Source organism: Bos indicus x Bos taurus, chromosome 21, assembly GCF_003369695.1.
Source record: "Bos indicus x Bos taurus breed Angus x Brahman F1 hybrid chromosome 21, Bos_hybrid_MaternalHap_v2.0, whole genome shotgun sequence".
Lineage (NCBI taxonomy): Eukaryota > Metazoa > Chordata > Mammalia > Artiodactyla > Bovidae > Bos > Bos indicus x Bos taurus.
The window spans coordinates 2,094,977-2,115,120 of NC_040096.1; the positions used below are offsets into that span (position 1 = coordinate 2,094,977).

The following is a 20,144-nucleotide window of genomic DNA, read 5'->3' on the forward strand; positions in this document are numbered from 1 at the left end:
GGCCTTGCGTGTACAGATGGAACAACCATGGCGGTAAGCGGCCTTTCGTCAAGGAGACCTAGTGGTTTGGCTCCAGGGATCTGGGCATGGGCTTCACACTCTCACCTTCTGGGGTTTCCCTGGGGCATGCAAGGTCCCAGGGCCTGAGGCTTGGCTGCCCCAAGGCTGCAGTCTGCTCAGTCCTGAATGCTGACCTGATCAAGCTCACTGACCTTCCTGGGATGGAGGTGGCGACTTTGCTCATGCAGCACCTAGAGCACACGTGCTTGGATCGATGATGACTCCCACAAATGCATTCCTTGGAAATCTGAACAAAATGAGTGAGCCATCACTACCGTCTCCTCATCGGAACTGAGGTCCAGCACGTGATTTCCAGTGGATCGAAGGGCCAGGGTCACATGTCATTTGCTCCCTGGGGCGTGAGCAGCCACAGTGTGCAAGCTGAGGGTGGTGGCCTTGTGGTATGGAGATGAGCCATGAGGAAAATGCCCTGACCTCCCAACCTCGGGATATGGCTAGGGACCATGAGTCATCTCTGGTTACATAAGGCTAACCAAGGCTTTTGTCTCCTGGTATGTATGATTCTATTGGTAGCAGAGAAGTGGAAGCCATTTGAGAGTATCTGGACTGCCACTGAGTTTGTCAGCCACACTGCCTTTGCCTGAAGGTGTTTTCACTCATGTCCTGAAAGGAGTCATGGCTTCGGACAAGTTTCTATGTCATGTTCTTCTGGGGGACGGGATGCCGCGTAGTTTTCTCCTGATGGTCAGAGGAGATCATTGGGCAGAGTGTCCAGGAGGTGGGCCAAGCTGATGGCCCCTCGTCCGATTGTTTCTTTGGTTGGTATGTGAGTGGGCACTAGTGTTGGGAGAGTGAGCCTTGCAGATGCACTAGGGCATTTCCAAGGATGAAAGTCCTGAGTCAACAGGAGGGACCTGCACATTGCTCTGAGGTGGGCAGTTGTCGGGGGAGAGCAAAGCTTGGGGATCGTGAAATGTACCTCAAGTGGTGGTGGAACCCATGGATGGATGGGCAGGTGAATGGATCGGCAAGTCAGTCAGGTTCCCTGAATTCTGGGTTGCCTTCAGGTTTGGTTGGAGTGAGAGTGGGGAAGGACTGTGGTGGCAGGTTCATAGGTTCATGGACTATTGAACAGTTGGCCTCTCCCGTGATTGGTTTCCTTTGCTGCAGACCTCCAGAGCCGTAAGTGGTTCCCCAGGTGGTGTCTTGTCTTGTCCTGGCCTGGGCGTCATATGAAGCAGAGGGGATGTTTTCTGTCCATCTTGCCATGTTCTCCCCATGTGCATGGAGTGAATTTGTGCCTCAAGACATCCCAGTGTCATTTCTATTCCCAGCCCACCTATCCTTGCCCAAGTTTAGGAACTCTTCCCAGAAATTAGCTGGCAGGGACCCTGTGGAAATAGGGGAGTCAGATGAGGGGCTACAGTTTTAAGGGCAGGAGAAGCTCTCTGGTGTGGTGCTTAGCAGCAAGGCTGTGCTCTTGTGTGAACCTGTAGCCAGAGGTGTTATGTGAGTTCAGTCATTGTGCCTCTTTGCTGAGTTCCGTGGTGTCATGACTGGTGTTTCAGGATGGTCGTGAACAACCTGAGTTTCATATTGTGTCTGGGCTCATGGCAGTGATGTTACTGGCTCAAAAAGAACAAGGTGGCATGACAAGTGACTCAGTTGCTCTAAAGGGTGGAGCCTCAGCATCTTTGTGCTTTGGAATGGCTCCAATGGCCTGTAGCTCTTCGTGTTTTTCAAGGAAGGGCTTTAGCATGGCTTTGACCAGGAGGCAAGCACGCTCATGTGTCAACCAGGCTGAGTCCACTGGGGCCCTTTTGTCATGGGGCTGAAAGCCATTTTTCATGGATATGCTGCATATCAGAGAAGGGGCTTAATGACATGGAGGCCCTCAGGTACCTTTTATCCTTTCCCATGCTGGTGAGTCCATTGTGAGCAGAGCAGGTGCCAGGAGTGGGTGTGTTTCCCTGGAAGGTCAATGGCTATTAGGTGAAGGGGGCCCCATTCACCTGAGGGGGTCTCGGGGTTCTTGGGGGACATCATTAAATTGTGTTGGCCAGGACGGTACGTGGAGTGGAATTGCAGGCCTGAGACCAGGCAGTTGGCAGATTGGCATTCTTTGTCCTGATGGTCCCTTGACTCTGAATGTATCCGTGCACCAACACATCCCTGTTTGGCTGCCTACACAGCACACCTTCTTGCAGCAATTGAATGGTAGACGCCAGAATGATTGGCAGTGCTCCCGGAGGCCTGGCCTCTTTCCCCAGTACACCTGGTGCTCTTCCTCACACATGTGTTTTCTTGCCCCAGGCCAGGTTGAGTGGCCCAAAATGGAAGACTGTTGGCAACAGGTTACCCATCGCATATTCCATGATAGCCAGCCTCTCGAGATGAATATCATGAATCCCCAGAGACAACTGGACAAGTGGGCCTTGCGTGTACAGATGGAACAACCATGGCGGTAAGCGGCCTTTCGTCAAGGAGACCTAGTGGTTTGGCTCCAGGGATCTGGGCATGGGCTTCACACTCTCACCTTCTGGGGTTTCCCTGGGGCATGCAAGGTCCCAGGGCCTGAGGCTTGGCTGCCCCAAGGCTGCAGTCTGCTCAGTCCTGAATGCTGACCTGATCAAGCTCACTGACCTTCCTGGGATGGAGGTGGCGACTTTGCTCATGCAGCACCTAGAGCACACGTGCTTGGATCGATGATGACTCCCACAAATGCATTCCTTGGAAATCTGAACAAAATGAGTGAGCCATCACTACCGTCTCCTCATCGGAACTGAGGTCCAGCACGTGATTTCCAGTGGATCGAAGGGCCAGGGTCACATGTCATTTGCTCCCTGGGGCGTGAGCAGCCACAGTGTGCAAGCTGAGGGTGGTGGCCTTGTGGTATGGAGATGAGCCATGAGGAAAATGCCCTGACCTCCCAACCTCGGGATATGGCTAGGGACCATGAGTCATCTCTGGTTACATAAGGCTAACCAAGGCTTTTGTCTCCTGGTATGTATGATTCTATTGGTAGCAGAGAAGTGGAAGCCATTTGAGAGTATCTGGACTGCCACTGAGTTTGTCAGCCACACTGCCTTTGCCTGAAGGTGTTTTCACTCATGTCCTGAAAGGAGTCATGGCTTCGGACAAGTTTCTATGTCATGTTCTTCTGGGGGACGGGATGCCGCGTAGTTTTCTCCTGATGGTCAGAGGAGATCATTGGGCAGAGTGTCCAGGAGGTGGGCCAAGCTGATGGCCCCTCGTCCGATTGTTTCTTTGGTTGGTATGTGAGTGGGCACTAGTGTTGGGAGAGTGAGCCTTGCAGATGCACTAGGGCATTTCCAAGGATGAAAGTCCTGAGTCAACAGGAGGGACCTGCACATTGCTCTGAGGTGGGCAGTTGTCGGGGGAGAGCAAAGCTTGGGGATCGTGAAATGTACCTCAAGTGGTGGTGGAACCCATGGATGGATGGGCAGGTGAATGGATCGGCAAGTCAGTCAGGTTCCCTGAATTCTGGGTTGCCTTCAGGTTTGGTTGGAGTGAGAGTGGGGAAGGACTGTGGTGGCAGGTTCATAGGTTCATGGACTATTGAACAGTTGGCCTCTCCCGTGATTGGTTTCCTTTGCTGCAGACCTCCAGAGCCGTAAGTGGTTCCCCAGGTGGTGTCTTGTCTTGTCCTGGCCTGGGCGTCATATGAAGCAGAGGGGATGTTTTCTGTCCATCTTGCCATGTTCTCCCCATGTGCATGGAGTGAATTTGTGCCTCAAGACATCCCAGTGTCATTTCTATTCCCAGCCCACCTATCCTTGCCCAAGTTTAGGAACTCTTCCCAGAAATTAGCTGGCAGGGACCCTGTGGAAATAGGGGAGTCAGATGAGGGGCTACAGTTTTAAGGGCAGGAGAAGCTCTCTGGTGTGGTGCTTAGCAGCAAGGCTGTGCTCTTGTGTGAACCTGTAGCCAGAGGTGTTATGTGAGTTCAGTCATTGTGCCTCTTTGCTGAGTTCCGTGGTGTCATGACTGGTGTTTCAGGATGGTCGTGAACAACCTGAGTTTCATATTGTGTCTGGGCTCATGGCAGTGATGTTACTGGCTCAAAAAGAACAAGGTGGCATGACAAGTGACTCAGTTGCTCTAAAGGGTGGAGCCTCAGCATCTTTGTGCTTTGGAATGGCTCCAATGGCCTGTAGCTCTTCGTGTTTTTCAAGGAAGGGCTTTAGCATGGCTTTGACCAGGAGGCAAGCACGCTCATGTGTCAACCAGGCTGAGTCCACTGGGGCCCTTTTGTCATGGGGCTGAAAGCCATTTTTCATGGATATGCTGCATATCAGAGAAGGGGCTTAATGACATGGAGGCCCTCAGGTACCTTTTATCCTTTCCCATGCTGGTGAGTCCATTGTGAGCAGAGCAGGTGCCAGGAGTGGGTGTGTTTCCCTGGAAGGTCAATGGCTATTAGGTGAAGGGGGCCCCATTCACCTGAGGGGGTCTCGGGGTTCTTGGGGGACATCATTAAATTGTGTTGGCCAGGACGGTACGTGGAGTGGAATTGCAGGCCTGAGACCAGGCAGTTGGCAGATTGGCATTCTTTGTCCTGATGGTCCCTTGACTCTGAATGTATCCGTGCACCAACACATCCCTGTTTGGCTGCCTACACAGCACACCTTCTTGCAGCAATTGAATGGTAGACGCCAGAATGATTGGCAGTGCTCCCGGAGGCCTGGCCTCTTTCCCCAGTACACCTGGTGCTCTTCCTCACACATGTGTTTTCTTGCCCCAGGCCAGGTTGAGTGGCCCAAAATGGAAGACTGTTGGCAACAGGTTACCCATCGCATATTCCATGATAGCCAGCCTCTCGAGATGAATATCATGAATCCCCAGAGACAACTGGACAAGTGGGCCTTGCGTGTACAGATGGAACAACCATGGCGGTAAGCGGCCTTTCGTCAAGGAGACCTAGTGGTTTGGCTCCAGGGATCTGGGCATGGGCTTCACACTCTCACCTTCTGGGGTTTCCCTGGGGCATGCAAGGTCCCAGGGCCTGAGGCTTGGCTGCCCCAAGGCTGCAGTCTGCTCAGTCCTGAATGCTGACCTGATCAAGCTCACTGACCTTCCTGGGATGGAGGTGGCGACTTTGCTCATGCAGCACCTAGAGCACACGTGCTTGGATCGATGATGACTCCCACAAATGCATTCCTTGGAAATCTGAACAAAATGAGTGAGCCATCACTACCGTCTCCTCATCGGAACTGAGGTCCAGCACGTGATTTCCAGTGGATCGAAGGGCCAGGGTCACATGTCATTTGCTCCCTGGGGCGTGAGCAGCCACAGTGTGCAAGCTGAGGGTGGTGGCCTTGTGGTATGGAGATGAGCCATGAGGAAAATGCCCTGACCTCCCAACCTCGGGATATGGCTAGGGACCATGAGTCATCTCTGGTTACATAAGGCTAACCAAGGCTTTTGTCTCCTGGTATGTATGATTCTATTGGTAGCAGAGAAGTGGAAGCCATTTGAGAGTATCTGGACTGCCACTGAGTTTGTCAGCCACACTGCCTTTGCCTGAAGGTGTTTTCACTCATGTCCTGAAAGGAGTCATGGCTTCGGACAAGTTTCTATGTCATGTTCTTCTGGGGGACGGGATGCCGCGTAGTTTTCTCCTGATGGTCAGAGGAGATCATTGGGCAGAGTGTCCAGGAGGTGGGCCAAGCTGATGGCCCCTCGTCCGATTGTTTCTTTGGTTGGTATGTGAGTGGGCACTAGTGTTGGGAGAGTGAGCCTTGCAGATGCACTAGGGCATTTCCAAGGATGAAAGTCCTGAGTCAACAGGAGGGACCTGCACATTGCTCTGAGGTGGGCAGTTGTCGGGGGAGAGCAAAGCTTGGGGATCGTGAAATGTACCTCAAGTGGTGGTGGAACCCATGGATGGATGGGCAGGTGAATGGATCGGCAAGTCAGTCAGGTTCCCTGAATTCTGGGTTGCCTTCAGGTTTGGTTGGAGTGAGAGTGGGGAAGGACTGTGGTGGCAGGTTCATAGGTTCATGGACTATTGAACAGTTGGCCTCTCCCGTGATTGGTTTCCTTTGCTGCAGACCTCCAGAGCCGTAAGTGGTTCCCCAGGTGGTGTCTTGTCTTGTCCTGGCCTGGGCGTCATATGAAGCAGAGGGGATGTTTTCTGTCCATCTTGCCATGTTCTCCCCATGTGCATGGAGTGAATTTGTGCCTCAAGACATCCCAGTGTCATTTCTATTCCCAGCCCACCTATCCTTGCCCAAGTTTAGGAACTCTTCCCAGAAATTAGCTGGCAGGGACCCTGTGGAAATAGGGGAGTCAGATGAGGGGCTACAGTTTTAAGGGCAGGAGAAGCTCTCTGGTGTGGTGCTTAGCAGCAAGGCTGTGCTCTTGTGTGAACCTGTAGCCAGAGGTGTTATGTGAGTTCAGTCATTGTGCCTCTTTGCTGAGTTCCGTGGTGTCATGACTGGTGTTTCAGGATGGTCGTGAACAACCTGAGTTTCATATTGTGTCTGGGCTCATGGCAGTGATGTTACTGGCTCAAAAAGAACAAGGTGGCATGACAAGTGACTCAGTTGCTCTAAAGGGTGGAGCCTCAGCATCTTTGTGCTTTGGAATGGCTCCAATGGCCTGTAGCTCTTCGTGTTTTTCAAGGAAGGGCTTTAGCATGGCTTTGACCAGGAGGCAAGCACGCTCATGTGTCAACCAGGCTGAGTCCACTGGGGCCCTTTTGTCATGGGGCTGAAAGCCATTTTTCATGGATATGCTGCATATCAGAGAAGGGGCTTAATGACATGGAGGCCCTCAGGTACCTTTTATCCTTTCCCATGCTGGTGAGTCCATTGTGAGCAGAGCAGGTGCCAGGAGTGGGTGTGTTTCCCTGGAAGGTCAATGGCTATTAGGTGAAGGGGGCCCCATTCACCTGAGGGGGTCTCGGGGTTCTTGGGGGACATCATTAAATTGTGTTGGCCAGGACGGTACGTGGAGTGGAATTGCAGGCCTGAGACCAGGCAGTTGGCAGATTGGCATTCTTTGTCCTGATGGTCCCTTGACTCTGAATGTATCCGTGCACCAACACATCCCTGTTTGGCTGCCTACACAGCACACCTTCTTGCAGCAATTGAATGGTAGACGCCAGAATGATTGGCAGTGCTCCCGGAGGCCTGGCCTCTTTCCCCAGTACACCTGGTGCTCTTCCTCACACATGTGTTTTCTTGCCCCAGGCCAGGTTGAGTGGCCCAAAATGGAAGACTGTTGGCAACAGGTTACCCATCGCATATTCCATGATAGCCAGCCTCTCGAGATGAATATCATGAATCCCCAGAGACAACTGGACAAGTGGGCCTTGCGTGTACAGATGGAACAACCATGGCGGTAAGCGGCCTTTCGTCAAGGAGACCTAGTGGTTTGGCTCCAGGGATCTGGGCATGGGCTTCACACTCTCACCTTCTGGGGTTTCCCTGGGGCATGCAAGGTCCCAGGGCCTGAGGCTTGGCTGCCCCAAGGCTGCAGTCTGCTCAGTCCTGAATGCTGACCTGATCAAGCTCACTGACCTTCCTGGGATGGAGGTGGCGACTTTGCTCATGCAGCACCTAGAGCACACGTGCTTGGATCGATGATGACTCCCACAAATGCATTCCTTGGAAATCTGAACAAAATGAGTGAGCCATCACTACCGTCTCCTCATCGGAACTGAGGTCCAGCACGTGATTTCCAGTGGATCGAAGGGCCAGGGTCACATGTCATTTGCTCCCTGGGGCGTGAGCAGCCACAGTGTGCAAGCTGAGGGTGGTGGCCTTGTGGTATGGAGATGAGCCATGAGGAAAATGCCCTGACCTCCCAACCTCGGGATATGGCTAGGGACCATGAGTCATCTCTGGTTACATAAGGCTAACCAAGGCTTTTGTCTCCTGGTATGTATGATTCTATTGGTAGCAGAGAAGTGGAAGCCATTTGAGAGTATCTGGACTGCCACTGAGTTTGTCAGCCACACTGCCTTTGCCTGAAGGTGTTTTCACTCATGTCCTGAAAGGAGTCATGGCTTCGGACAAGTTTCTATGTCATGTTCTTCTGGGGGACGGGATGCCGCGTAGTTTTCTCCTGATGGTCAGAGGAGATCATTGGGCAGAGTGTCCAGGAGGTGGGCCAAGCTGATGGCCCCTCGTCCGATTGTTTCTTTGGTTGGTATGTGAGTGGGCACTAGTGTTGGGAGAGTGAGCCTTGCAGATGCACTAGGGCATTTCCAAGGATGAAAGTCCTGAGTCAACAGGAGGGACCTGCACATTGCTCTGAGGTGGGCAGTTGTCGGGGGAGAGCAAAGCTTGGGGATCGTGAAATGTACCTCAAGTGGTGGTGGAACCCATGGATGGATGGGCAGGTGAATGGATCGGCAAGTCAGTCAGGTTCCCTGAATTCTGGGTTGCCTTCAGGTTTGGTTGGAGTGAGAGTGGGGAAGGACTGTGGTGGCAGGTTCATAGGTTCATGGACTATTGAACAGTTGGCCTCTCCCGTGATTGGTTTCCTTTGCTGCAGACCTCCAGAGCCGTAAGTGGTTCCCCAGGTGGTGTCTTGTCTTGTCCTGGCCTGGGCGTCATATGAAGCAGAGGGGATGTTTTCTGTCCATCTTGCCATGTTCTCCCCATGTGCATGGAGTGAATTTGTGCCTCAAGACATCCCAGTGTCATTTCTATTCCCAGCCCACCTATCCTTGCCCAAGTTTAGGAACTCTTCCCAGAAATTAGCTGGCAGGGACCCTGTGGAAATAGGGGAGTCAGATGAGGGGCTACAGTTTTAAGGGCAGGAGAAGCTCTCTGGTGTGGTGCTTAGCAGCAAGGCTGTGCTCTTGTGTGAACCTGTAGCCAGAGGTGTTATGTGAGTTCAGTCATTGTGCCTCTTTGCTGAGTTCCGTGGTGTCATGACTGGTGTTTCAGGATGGTCGTGAACAACCTGAGTTTCATATTGTGTCTGGGCTCATGGCAGTGATGTTACTGGCTCAAAAAGAACAAGGTGGCATGACAAGTGACTCAGTTGCTCTAAAGGGTGGAGCCTCAGCATCTTTGTGCTTTGGAATGGCTCCAATGGCCTGTAGCTCTTCGTGTTTTTCAAGGAAGGGCTTTAGCATGGCTTTGACCAGGAGGCAAGCACGCTCATGTGTCAACCAGGCTGAGTCCACTGGGGCCCTTTTGTCATGGGGCTGAAAGCCATTTTTCATGGATATGCTGCATATCAGAGAAGGGGCTTAATGACATGGAGGCCCTCAGGTACCTTTTATCCTTTCCCATGCTGGTGAGTCCATTGTGAGCAGAGCAGGTGCCAGGAGTGGGTGTGTTTCCCTGGAAGGTCAATGGCTATTAGGTGAAGGGGGCCCCATTCACCTGAGGGGGTCTCGGGGTTCTTGGGGGACATCATTAAATTGTGTTGGCCAGGACGGTACGTGGAGTGGAATTGCAGGCCTGAGACCAGGCAGTTGGCAGATTGGCATTCTTTGTCCTGATGGTCCCTTGACTCTGAATGTATCCGTGCACCAACACATCCCTGTTTGGCTGCCTACACAGCACACCTTCTTGCAGCAATTGAATGGTAGACGCCAGAATGATTGGCAGTGCTCCCGGAGGCCTGGCCTCTTTCCCCAGTACACCTGGTGCTCTTCCTCACACATGTGTTTTCTTGCCCCAGGCCAGGTTGAGTGGCCCAAAATGGAAGACTGTTGGCAACAGGTTACCCATCGCATATTCCATGATAGCCAGCCTCTCGAGATGAATATCATGAATCCCCAGAGACAACTGGACAAGTGGGCCTTGCGTGTACAGATGGAACAACCATGGCGGTAAGCGGCCTTTCGTCAAGGAGACCTAGTGGTTTGGCTCCAGGGATCTGGGCATGGGCTTCACACTCTCACCTTCTGGGGTTTCCCTGGGGCATGCAAGGTCCCAGGGCCTGAGGCTTGGCTGCCCCAAGGCTGCAGTCTGCTCAGTCCTGAATGCTGACCTGATCAAGCTCACTGACCTTCCTGGGATGGAGGTGGCGACTTTGCTCATGCAGCACCTAGAGCACACGTGCTTGGATCGATGATGACTCCCACAAATGCATTCCTTGGAAATCTGAACAAAATGAGTGAGCCATCACTACCGTCTCCTCATCGGAACTGAGGTCCAGCACGTGATTTCCAGTGGATCGAAGGGCCAGGGTCACATGTCATTTGCTCCCTGGGGCGTGAGCAGCCACAGTGTGCAAGCTGAGGGTGGTGGCCTTGTGGTATGGAGATGAGCCATGAGGAAAATGCCCTGACCTCCCAACCTCGGGATATGGCTAGGGACCATGAGTCATCTCTGGTTACATAAGGCTAACCAAGGCTTTTGTCTCCTGGTATGTATGATTCTATTGGTAGCAGAGAAGTGGAAGCCATTTGAGAGTATCTGGACTGCCACTGAGTTTGTCAGCCACACTGCCTTTGCCTGAAGGTGTTTTCACTCATGTCCTGAAAGGAGTCATGGCTTCGGACAAGTTTCTATGTCATGTTCTTCTGGGGGACGGGATGCCGCGTAGTTTTCTCCTGATGGTCAGAGGAGATCATTGGGCAGAGTGTCCAGGAGGTGGGCCAAGCTGATGGCCCCTCGTCCGATTGTTTCTTTGGTTGGTATGTGAGTGGGCACTAGTGTTGGGAGAGTGAGCCTTGCAGATGCACTAGGGCATTTCCAAGGATGAAAGTCCTGAGTCAACAGGAGGGACCTGCACATTGCTCTGAGGTGGGCAGTTGTCGGGGGAGAGCAAAGCTTGGGGATCGTGAAATGTACCTCAAGTGGTGGTGGAACCCATGGATGGATGGGCAGGTGAATGGATCGGCAAGTCAGTCAGGTTCCCTGAATTCTGGGTTGCCTTCAGGTTTGGTTGGAGTGAGAGTGGGGAAGGACTGTGGTGGCAGGTTCATAGGTTCATGGACTATTGAACAGTTGGCCTCTCCCGTGATTGGTTTCCTTTGCTGCAGACCTCCAGAGCCGTAAGTGGTTCCCCAGGTGGTGTCTTGTCTTGTCCTGGCCTGGGCGTCATATGAAGCAGAGGGGATGTTTTCTGTCCATCTTGCCATGTTCTCCCCATGTGCATGGAGTGAATTTGTGCCTCAAGACATCCCAGTGTCATTTCTATTCCCAGCCCACCTATCCTTGCCCAAGTTTAGGAACTCTTCCCAGAAATTAGCTGGCAGGGACCCTGTGGAAATAGGGGAGTCAGATGAGGGGCTACAGTTTTAAGGGCAGGAGAAGCTCTCTGGTGTGGTGCTTAGCAGCAAGGCTGTGCTCTTGTGTGAACCTGTAGCCAGAGGTGTTATGTGAGTTCAGTCATTGTGCCTCTTTGCTGAGTTCCGTGGTGTCATGACTGGTGTTTCAGGATGGTCGTGAACAACCTGAGTTTCATATTGTGTCTGGGCTCATGGCAGTGATGTTACTGGCTCAAAAAGAACAAGGTGGCATGACAAGTGACTCAGTTGCTCTAAAGGGTGGAGCCTCAGCATCTTTGTGCTTTGGAATGGCTCCAATGGCCTGTAGCTCTTCGTGTTTTTCAAGGAAGGGCTTTAGCATGGCTTTGACCAGGAGGCAAGCACGCTCATGTGTCAACCAGGCTGAGTCCACTGGGGCCCTTTTGTCATGGGGCTGAAAGCCATTTTTCATGGATATGCTGCATATCAGAGAAGGGGCTTAATGACATGGAGGCCCTCAGGTACCTTTTATCCTTTCCCATGCTGGTGAGTCCATTGTGAGCAGAGCAGGTGCCAGGAGTGGGTGTGTTTCCCTGGAAGGTCAATGGCTATTAGGTGAAGGGGGCCCCATTCACCTGAGGGGGTCTCGGGGTTCTTGGGGGACATCATTAAATTGTGTTGGCCAGGACGGTACGTGGAGTGGAATTGCAGGCCTGAGACCAGGCAGTTGGCAGATTGGCATTCTTTGTCCTGATGGTCCCTTGACTCTGAATGTATCCGTGCACCAACACATCCCTGTTTGGCTGCCTACACAGCACACCTTCTTGCAGCAATTGAATGGTAGACGCCAGAATGATTGGCAGTGCTCCCGGAGGCCTGGCCTCTTTCCCCAGTACACCTGGTGCTCTTCCTCACACATGTGTTTTCTTGCCCCAGGCCAGGTTGAGTGGCCCAAAATGGAAGACTGTTGGCAACAGGTTACCCATCGCATATTCCATGATAGCCAGCCTCTCGAGATGAATATCATGAATCCCCAGAGACAACTGGACAAGTGGGCCTTGCGTGTACAGATGGAACAACCATGGCGGTAAGCGGCCTTTCGTCAAGGAGACCTAGTGGTTTGGCTCCAGGGATCTGGGCATGGGCTTCACACTCTCACCTTCTGGGGTTTCCCTGGGGCATGCAAGGTCCCAGGGCCTGAGGCTTGGCTGCCCCAAGGCTGCAGTCTGCTCAGTCCTGAATGCTGACCTGATCAAGCTCACTGACCTTCCTGGGATGGAGGTGGCGACTTTGCTCATGCAGCACCTAGAGCACACGTGCTTGGATCGATGATGACTCCCACAAATGCATTCCTTGGAAATCTGAACAAAATGAGTGAGCCATCACTACCGTCTCCTCATCGGAACTGAGGTCCAGCACGTGATTTCCAGTGGATCGAAGGGCCAGGGTCACATGTCATTTGCTCCCTGGGGCGTGAGCAGCCACAGTGTGCAAGCTGAGGGTGGTGGCCTTGTGGTATGGAGATGAGCCATGAGGAAAATGCCCTGACCTCCCAACCTCGGGATATGGCTAGGGACCATGAGTCATCTCTGGTTACATAAGGCTAACCAAGGCTTTTGTCTCCTGGTATGTATGATTCTATTGGTAGCAGAGAAGTGGAAGCCATTTGAGAGTATCTGGACTGCCACTGAGTTTGTCAGCCACACTGCCTTTGCCTGAAGGTGTTTTCACTCATGTCCTGAAAGGAGTCATGGCTTCGGACAAGTTTCTATGTCATGTTCTTCTGGGGGACGGGATGCCGCGTAGTTTTCTCCTGATGGTCAGAGGAGATCATTGGGCAGAGTGTCCAGGAGGTGGGCCAAGCTGATGGCCCCTCGTCCGATTGTTTCTTTGGTTGGTATGTGAGTGGGCACTAGTGTTGGGAGAGTGAGCCTTGCAGATGCACTAGGGCATTTCCAAGGATGAAAGTCCTGAGTCAACAGGAGGGACCTGCACATTGCTCTGAGGTGGGCAGTTGTCGGGGGAGAGCAAAGCTTGGGGATCGTGAAATGTACCTCAAGTGGTGGTGGAACCCATGGATGGATGGGCAGGTGAATGGATCGGCAAGTCAGTCAGGTTCCCTGAATTCTGGGTTGCCTTCAGGTTTGGTTGGAGTGAGAGTGGGGAAGGACTGTGGTGGCAGGTTCATAGGTTCATGGACTATTGAACAGTTGGCCTCTCCCGTGATTGGTTTCCTTTGCTGCAGACCTCCAGAGCCGTAAGTGGTTCCCCAGGTGGTGTCTTGTCTTGTCCTGGCCTGGGCGTCATATGAAGCAGAGGGGATGTTTTCTGTCCATCTTGCCATGTTCTCCCCATGTGCATGGAGTGAATTTGTGCCTCAAGACATCCCAGTGTCATTTCTATTCCCAGCCCACCTATCCTTGCCCAAGTTTAGGAACTCTTCCCAGAAATTAGCTGGCAGGGACCCTGTGGAAATAGGGGAGTCAGATGAGGGGCTACAGTTTTAAGGGCAGGAGAAGCTCTCTGGTGTGGTGCTTAGCAGCAAGGCTGTGCTCTTGTGTGAACCTGTAGCCAGAGGTGTTATGTGAGTTCAGTCATTGTGCCTCTTTGCTGAGTTCCGTGGTGTCATGACTGGTGTTTCAGGATGGTCGTGAACAACCTGAGTTTCATATTGTGTCTGGGCTCATGGCAGTGATGTTACTGGCTCAAAAAGAACAAGGTGGCATGACAAGTGACTCAGTTGCTCTAAAGGGTGGAGCCTCAGCATCTTTGTGCTTTGGAATGGCTCCAATGGCCTGTAGCTCTTCGTGTTTTTCAAGGAAGGGCTTTAGCATGGCTTTGACCAGGAGGCAAGCACGCTCATGTGTCAACCAGGCTGAGTCCACTGGGGCCCTTTTGTCATGGGGCTGAAAGCCATTTTTCATGGATATGCTGCATATCAGAGAAGGGGCTTAATGACATGGAGGCCCTCAGGTACCTTTTATCCTTTCCCATGCTGGTGAGTCCATTGTGAGCAGAGCAGGTGCCAGGAGTGGGTGTGTTTCCCTGGAAGGTCAATGGCTATTAGGTGAAGGGGGCCCCATTCACCTGAGGGGGTCTCGGGGTTCTTGGGGGACATCATTAAATTGTGTTGGCCAGGACGGTACGTGGAGTGGAATTGCAGGCCTGAGACCAGGCAGTTGGCAGATTGGCATTCTTTGTCCTGATGGTCCCTTGACTCTGAATGTATCCGTGCACCAACACATCCCTGTTTGGCTGCCTACACAGCACACCTTCTTGCAGCAATTGAATGGTAGACGCCAGAATGATTGGCAGTGCTCCCGGAGGCCTGGCCTCTTTCCCCAGTACACCTGGTGCTCTTCCTCACACATGTGTTTTCTTGCCCCAGGCCAGGTTGAGTGGCCCAAAATGGAAGACTGTTGGCAACAGGTTACCCATCGCATATTCCATGATAGCCAGCCTCTCGAGATGAATATCATGAATCCCCAGAGACAACTGGACAAGTGGGCCTTGCGTGTACAGATGGAACAACCATGGCGGTAAGCGGCCTTTCGTCAAGGAGACCTAGTGGTTTGGCTCCAGGGATCTGGGCATGGGCTTCACACTCTCACCTTCTGGGGTTTCCCTGGGGCATGCAAGGTCCCAGGGCCTGAGGCTTGGCTGCCCCAAGGCTGCAGTCTGCTCAGTCCTGAATGCTGACCTGATCAAGCTCACTGACCTTCCTGGGATGGAGGTGGCGACTTTGCTCATGCAGCACCTAGAGCACACGTGCTTGGATCGATGATGACTCCCACAAATGCATTCCTTGGAAATCTGAACAAAATGAGTGAGCCATCACTACCGTCTCCTCATCGGAACTGAGGTCCAGCACGTGATTTCCAGTGGATCGAAGGGCCAGGGTCACATGTGTTTTGCTCCCTGGGGCGTGAGCAGCCACAGTGTGCAAGCCGAGGGTGACGGCCTTGTGATGTGGAGGTGAGCCATGGAGGAAAGGGCCTGCATCTCCCATGTTTGGGTTATGACTGGGGACCACAAATTGTCTCTCTTTGCACAAGCTATCCAGGTCTTTTGTCTCCTGGTGTGGATGAGAGTGAGGATAGCAGAGGAAGCAGAAGCCATTTGAGAGCATCTGGGCTGCCACTGGGTTTGTCAAGCCTCCGTGTGCCCACTGCCTGGTCCCTGGCGGATAGCACAGAGTTTTCACTCAGGGTCAGAACAGGAGTTGTGGCCTTGGCCAGGCTTCTGTGTCATGTTCTTCTGGGGATGGATTGCTACATAATTTTCCCCTGATATTGAGAGATCAATGGGCAGAGTGTCCAGGAGGTGGGCAAGCTGAGGGCCCCTCGTCTGATTGTTTCTTTGTTGTGTGCGTGGGCACTGGTGTTGGGAGGGCTGAGCCTGGAAATTGCATAGGATGTTTCTGTGGATAAAAAATCTTGTGTCAAAGGAGGACTATCACATTGCCCTGAGGTGGGTGGATGCAGGGGAGAGCAAATTTCGGAGATCTTGAAATGCACCTTGAATGGTGGTGGAACCGGGAAGGATAGGTGGGTTGATGGACAGCTATTCAGTCAGATTTCCTGAAGTCTGGTGTTGCCTTCATATACAGTTGAAGTGAGTGTGGGGAAAGATCACAGTGGCAATTCATAGGTTCAAGGACCATCTCCCATTGTTGACCTCCCATCAGTTGACCTCTCTATCAGGGGTTTCCTTTGTGACAGGCTTCCAGAGCCAGTAGTGGTTCCCACATAGCATTGTATCTTGTCCTGACCTGGGGACCAAGTATGAACATCCATTCCATGGATTCTCCAGGCGAAACACGAGTGGATAGCCTTTCCCTTCTCCAGGGGATCTTCCCAACCCCGGGATCGAACCCAGGTCTCCCATATTGCCAGCAGATTCTTTACCATCTGAGCCATCTGGGAAGCTCAAGAATACTGTAGTGGGTAGCTTATCCCTTCTCCAGCGGATCTTCCCAACTCAGGAATCAAACAATGGTCTCCCTAAATTGCAGGCAGATTCTTTACCAACTGAGCTATCAGGGAGGCCAAGTATGAGGTAGAAGGGATATTTTCTCTCCATCCTGCCACATTTTCCCTGTGTGCATGGGGTGATGCTGTGCCTCAGGACATCTCAGTGTCATTTGTATACCCAACCCACCTATCCTTGCACAAGTTTAGTAGCTCTTCCTCGAACTCAGGGTAGGACCCCATTGAAATGGGAGTCAGATGCTCCTGTGAGCATCTGCACTTTTAAGGGCAGGGGAATCTATCTGGTGTGAGGCTCATTTTGTTGTACAGTCTGCTGATTCAGTCTTGTGTGAACCTGTAGCCAGAGGTGTTATGTGAGTTCAGTCATTGTGCCTCTTTGCTGAGTTCCGTGGTGTCATGACTGGTGTTTCAGGATGGTCGTGAACAACCTGAGTTCATATTGTGTCTGGGCTCATGGCAGTGATGTTACTGGCTCAAAAAGAACAAGGTGGCATGACAAGTGACTCAGTTGCTCTAAAGGGTGGAGCCTCAGCATCTTTGTGCTTTGGAATGGCTCCAATGGCCTGTAGCTCTTCGTGTTTTTCAAGGAAGGGCTTTAGCATGGCTTTGACCAGGAGGCAAGCACGCTCATGTGTCAACCAGGCTGAGTCCACTGGGGCCCTTTTGTCATGGGGCTGAAAGCCATTTTTCATGGATATGCTGCATATCAGAGAAGGGGCTTAATGACATGGAGGCCCTCAGGTACCTTTTATCCTTTCCCATGCTGGTGAGTCCATTGTGAGCAGAGTAGGTGCCAGGAGTGGGTGTGTTTCCCTGGAAGGTCAATGGCTATTAGGTGAAGGGGGCCCCATTCACCTGAGGGGGTCTCGGGGTTCTTGGGGGACATCATTAAATTGTGTTGGCCAGGACGGTACGTGGAGTGGAATTGCAGGCCTGAGACCAGGCAGTTGGCAGATTGGCATTCTTTGTCCTGATGGTCCCTTGACTCTGAATGTATCCGTGCACCAACACATCCCTGTTTGGCTGCCTACACAGCACACCTTCTTGCAGCAATTGAATGGTAGACGCCAGAATGATTGGCAGTGCTCCCGGAGGCCTGGCCTCTTTCCCCAGTACACCTGGTGCTCTTCCTCACACATGTGTTTTCTTGCCCCAGGCCAGGTTGAGTGGCCCAAAATGGAAGACTGTTGGCAACAGGTTACCCATCGCATATTCCATGATAGCCAGCCTCTCGAGATGAATATCATGAATCCCCAGAGACAACTGGACAAGTGGGCCTTGCGTGTACAGATGGAACACCCATGGCGGTAAGCAGCCCTTCTTCGAGGAAACCTAGCAGTTTGGCCCCAAGGATTTGGGCATGGGATCCGTGCCCTCACCTTCTGGGGTTTCCCTGGGGCATGCAAAGTCCCAGGGCCCAAGGCTTGGCTGTAGTTCCTGCCCCATGGCTGCAATCTGTGCAGTCTTGAATGCTGACATGATTGAGCTCCCTGGCCTTCCTGGGATGGAGGTGGTGACTTTGCTCATGCAGCACCTAGAGCACACGTGCTTGGATCGATGATGACTCCCACAAATGCATTCCTTGGAAATCTGAACAAAATGAGTGAGCCACCCCTACCGTCTCCTCATCGGAACTGAGGTCCAGCACGTGGCTCCCAGAGGGATCAAAGGGCCAGGGTCACATTGATTTGCTCCCTGGGGTGTGAGCAGCCACAGTGTGCAAGCCGAGGGTGATGGCCTTGTGATGTGGAGGTGAGCCATGGGGGAAGGGGGCTGCATCTCCCATGTTTGGGTTATGACTGGGGACCACAATTGTCTCTGCACAAGCTATCCAGGTCTTTTGTCTCCTGGTGTGGATGAAGAGTGAGGATAGCAGTAGGAAGCAGAAGCCATTTGAGAGCATCTCTGGGCTGCCACTGGGTTTGTCAGGCCGCCATTGCTCACTGCCTGTCCCGGGCGGATAGCACAGAGTTTTCATCACTCGGTCAAACAGGAGTTGTGTGGCCTTGGGCCAGGCCTGTTCTGTGGCATGTTTCTTTCTCTTCTGGGGATGGATTGCTACATAGTTTCTCCTGATTCAAGAGATCAAGGCGAGTGGTCCAGGAGGTAGCCAAGCCTGAGGGCCCCTCGTCTGATTGTTTTCTTTGGTTGGTGTGCATGGGTGCGTGTGGGGAGGCGGAGCCTGGAATTGCATTAGGGTGTGTCTGTGGAGAAAATTCTGTGTCAAAGGAGGACTAGCACATTGCCCTGAGGTGGGTGGATGCCGGGGAGAGCAAATTGCAGAGATCTGGAAATGCACCTCGAATGGTGGTGGAACCCATGGGTGGATGGATGCATGGATGGATCGGCGAGTCAGTCCAGTTCCCTGAAGTCTGGGTTGCCTTCATATACAGTTGGAGTGAGTGTGGGGAAGGATCGCAGTGGCAATTCATACCTTCATGGACCATTGAACACTTGGCCTCTCCCATGGTCGCTTTCCTTTGCAGAAGATGTCTAGAGCCTTCAGTTCTTGCCATCGTTACATTGTGTCTTGTTTTTTCTGGGGACCAATATGAAGCACAGGGGATATTTTCTGTCCACCTCGCCATGTTCTCACCATGTGCATGGCATAAAGATATGCCTCCTGACCTCCCAGCGTTGTTTCTATACCCATCCCTCCTATTTTTTTCTGAATTAAGGAGCTCTTCCTGGCAATCCATGGGCAGAACCCTGTGAAAACACTGGAGTCAGCTGTCCCCATGAGCAGCTGCAGTATTAACAGGAGGAGAGGCTATCTGGCGTGGGGCTCATTTTGTTTTGTTGCCTGCTGGTACAGCAATGCATTGCCCTCCTCATTGCTTGATCTCTGGCCAGTGATGTCATGTGCAACCAGTTGTCGCGCCTGTTTACTGAGTTCTATCATATTATGGCTGGTGGTGTCAGGATGGTCGTGGACAAACTAAGTCTTGTGTCCGGGTTCACAGCAGTGATGTTATTGGCCTACAAAGAGCAAGGCAGCATGGCAAGTGACCTAGTTGCTGTTAGTGGAGCCCTGGCATCTTTGTGTTCTGAAATGGTTCAGTGGCCTATAACTTTTCATGTTGTCCAAGGAAGAGCTTGTGGTATTGCTTTGAGCCAGGAAGCAAATATGCTCGTGTGTCAACTGGGCTGAGTGCAGGTATCCAATGAGACCCCTTTGTCATGGAACTTAAATTGTCATTTTTCATCAATAGGCTCCTTGTCAGAGAAGGGCCTTATTTTCTTGGAAACCATCAGAAACTTTTTTCCTTTCCCATGCCGGCATGCTCTTTGTGAACAGACTAGGTGCCTAGAGTGGGTGTGTTTCTCTGGAATAGCAGTGGCTATTAGACCAAGGGGTCTGTGTTCCCCTGAGGGCATCTTGGGGATTCATGGAGGACATCCTTAAGCAGTATTGTTGGGGATGGCATGGGGAGAGGAATTGCAGGGCCCAAGACCAGGGAGTTGGCAGATTGTTGCTGTTTGTCCTGATGGCCCCTTGAATCTGAAGCAATCCACATGCCAATGCATTCATGTTTGGCTTCTGACATACCAGATTGAGGTGCAGCAATTGAATGGTAGATGCAAGTATGAGGGCAATGCTCCTGGCGGCCTTGCCTCTTTGCCCCGTATGCCTGTCTCTCTTCCTCATGCTTGCATGCATTTCCTTGCCTCAAGCCAGATTGAGTGGCCCAGGATGGAAGACCATTGGCATCGGAGACCCATCACATATTCCATGACTCCCAGCCTGGAAAGTCAAGGTCTACGAGCCGCCACGGGCCACTGGACACGCGGCCCTTGGTGGTACAGGTGGAACACCAATGGCTGTAAGTGGCCTTCTTCACATAAACCTGGTGGTTTGGCCATAAGGCTCTGGATGTGGTGTCTGTTTTTTCACCTTTGTACTTTCCCTGGGGCATGCAAGGTCCCATGGCCCACAGGCTTAGCTG

At 52.3% G+C, this 20,144-nt stretch overlaps 1 long non-coding RNA gene and 8 other non-coding genes across 19 annotated transcripts in view; all 9 read left to right on the plus strand.

Moving 5' to 3' along the window:
- LOC113879502 overlaps positions 1 to 20,144 on the plus strand; it is a 51,105-nt gene continuing 30,961 nt past the window's right edge. For 9 of the 11 annotated variants that reach the window (XR_003507332.1, XR_003507331.1, XR_003507334.1 and 6 more), the window contains exons 1-9: positions 1 to 33; positions 2,335 to 2,485; positions 4,787 to 4,937; positions 7,239 to 7,389; positions 9,691 to 9,841; positions 12,143 to 12,293; positions 14,595 to 14,745; positions 17,354 to 17,504; positions 19,877 to 20,021. This is a non-coding gene — a long non-coding RNA (uncharacterized LOC113879502). Of the gene's footprint in view, positions 34 to 2,334; positions 2,486 to 4,786; positions 4,938 to 7,238; positions 7,390 to 9,690; positions 9,842 to 12,142; positions 12,294 to 14,594; positions 14,746 to 17,353; positions 17,505 to 19,872; positions 20,022 to 20,144 lie in introns of all 11 variants that reach the window. The other 2 variants (XR_003507330.1, XR_003507333.1) reach the window with 2 other exon arrangements.
- LOC113880139 lies at positions 269 to 360 on the plus strand. Its single transcript, XR_003507612.1, has one exon. It is a non-coding gene; the product is annotated as a small nucleolar RNA SNORD116 (small nucleolar RNA).
- LOC113880140 lies at positions 2,721 to 2,812 on the plus strand. Its single transcript, XR_003507613.1, has one exon. It is a non-coding gene; the product is annotated as a small nucleolar RNA SNORD116 (small nucleolar RNA).
- LOC113880141 lies at positions 5,173 to 5,264 on the plus strand. The gene has a single exon (XR_003507614.1). It is a non-coding gene; the product is annotated as a small nucleolar RNA SNORD116 (small nucleolar RNA).
- LOC113880142 lies at positions 7,625 to 7,716 on the plus strand. Its single transcript, XR_003507615.1, has one exon. It is a non-coding gene; the product is annotated as a small nucleolar RNA SNORD116 (small nucleolar RNA).
- On the plus strand, positions 10,077 to 10,168 carry LOC113880143. The gene has a single exon (XR_003507616.1). It is a non-coding gene; the product is annotated as a small nucleolar RNA SNORD116 (small nucleolar RNA).
- Positions 12,529 to 12,620, plus strand: LOC113880144. The gene has a single exon (XR_003507617.1). It is a non-coding gene; the product is annotated as a small nucleolar RNA SNORD116 (small nucleolar RNA).
- On the plus strand, positions 14,981 to 15,072 carry LOC113880145. Its single transcript, XR_003507618.1, has one exon. It is a non-coding gene; the product is annotated as a small nucleolar RNA SNORD116 (small nucleolar RNA).
- LOC113880147 lies at positions 17,749 to 17,840 on the plus strand. Its single transcript, XR_003507620.1, has one exon. It is a non-coding gene; the product is annotated as a small nucleolar RNA SNORD116 (small nucleolar RNA).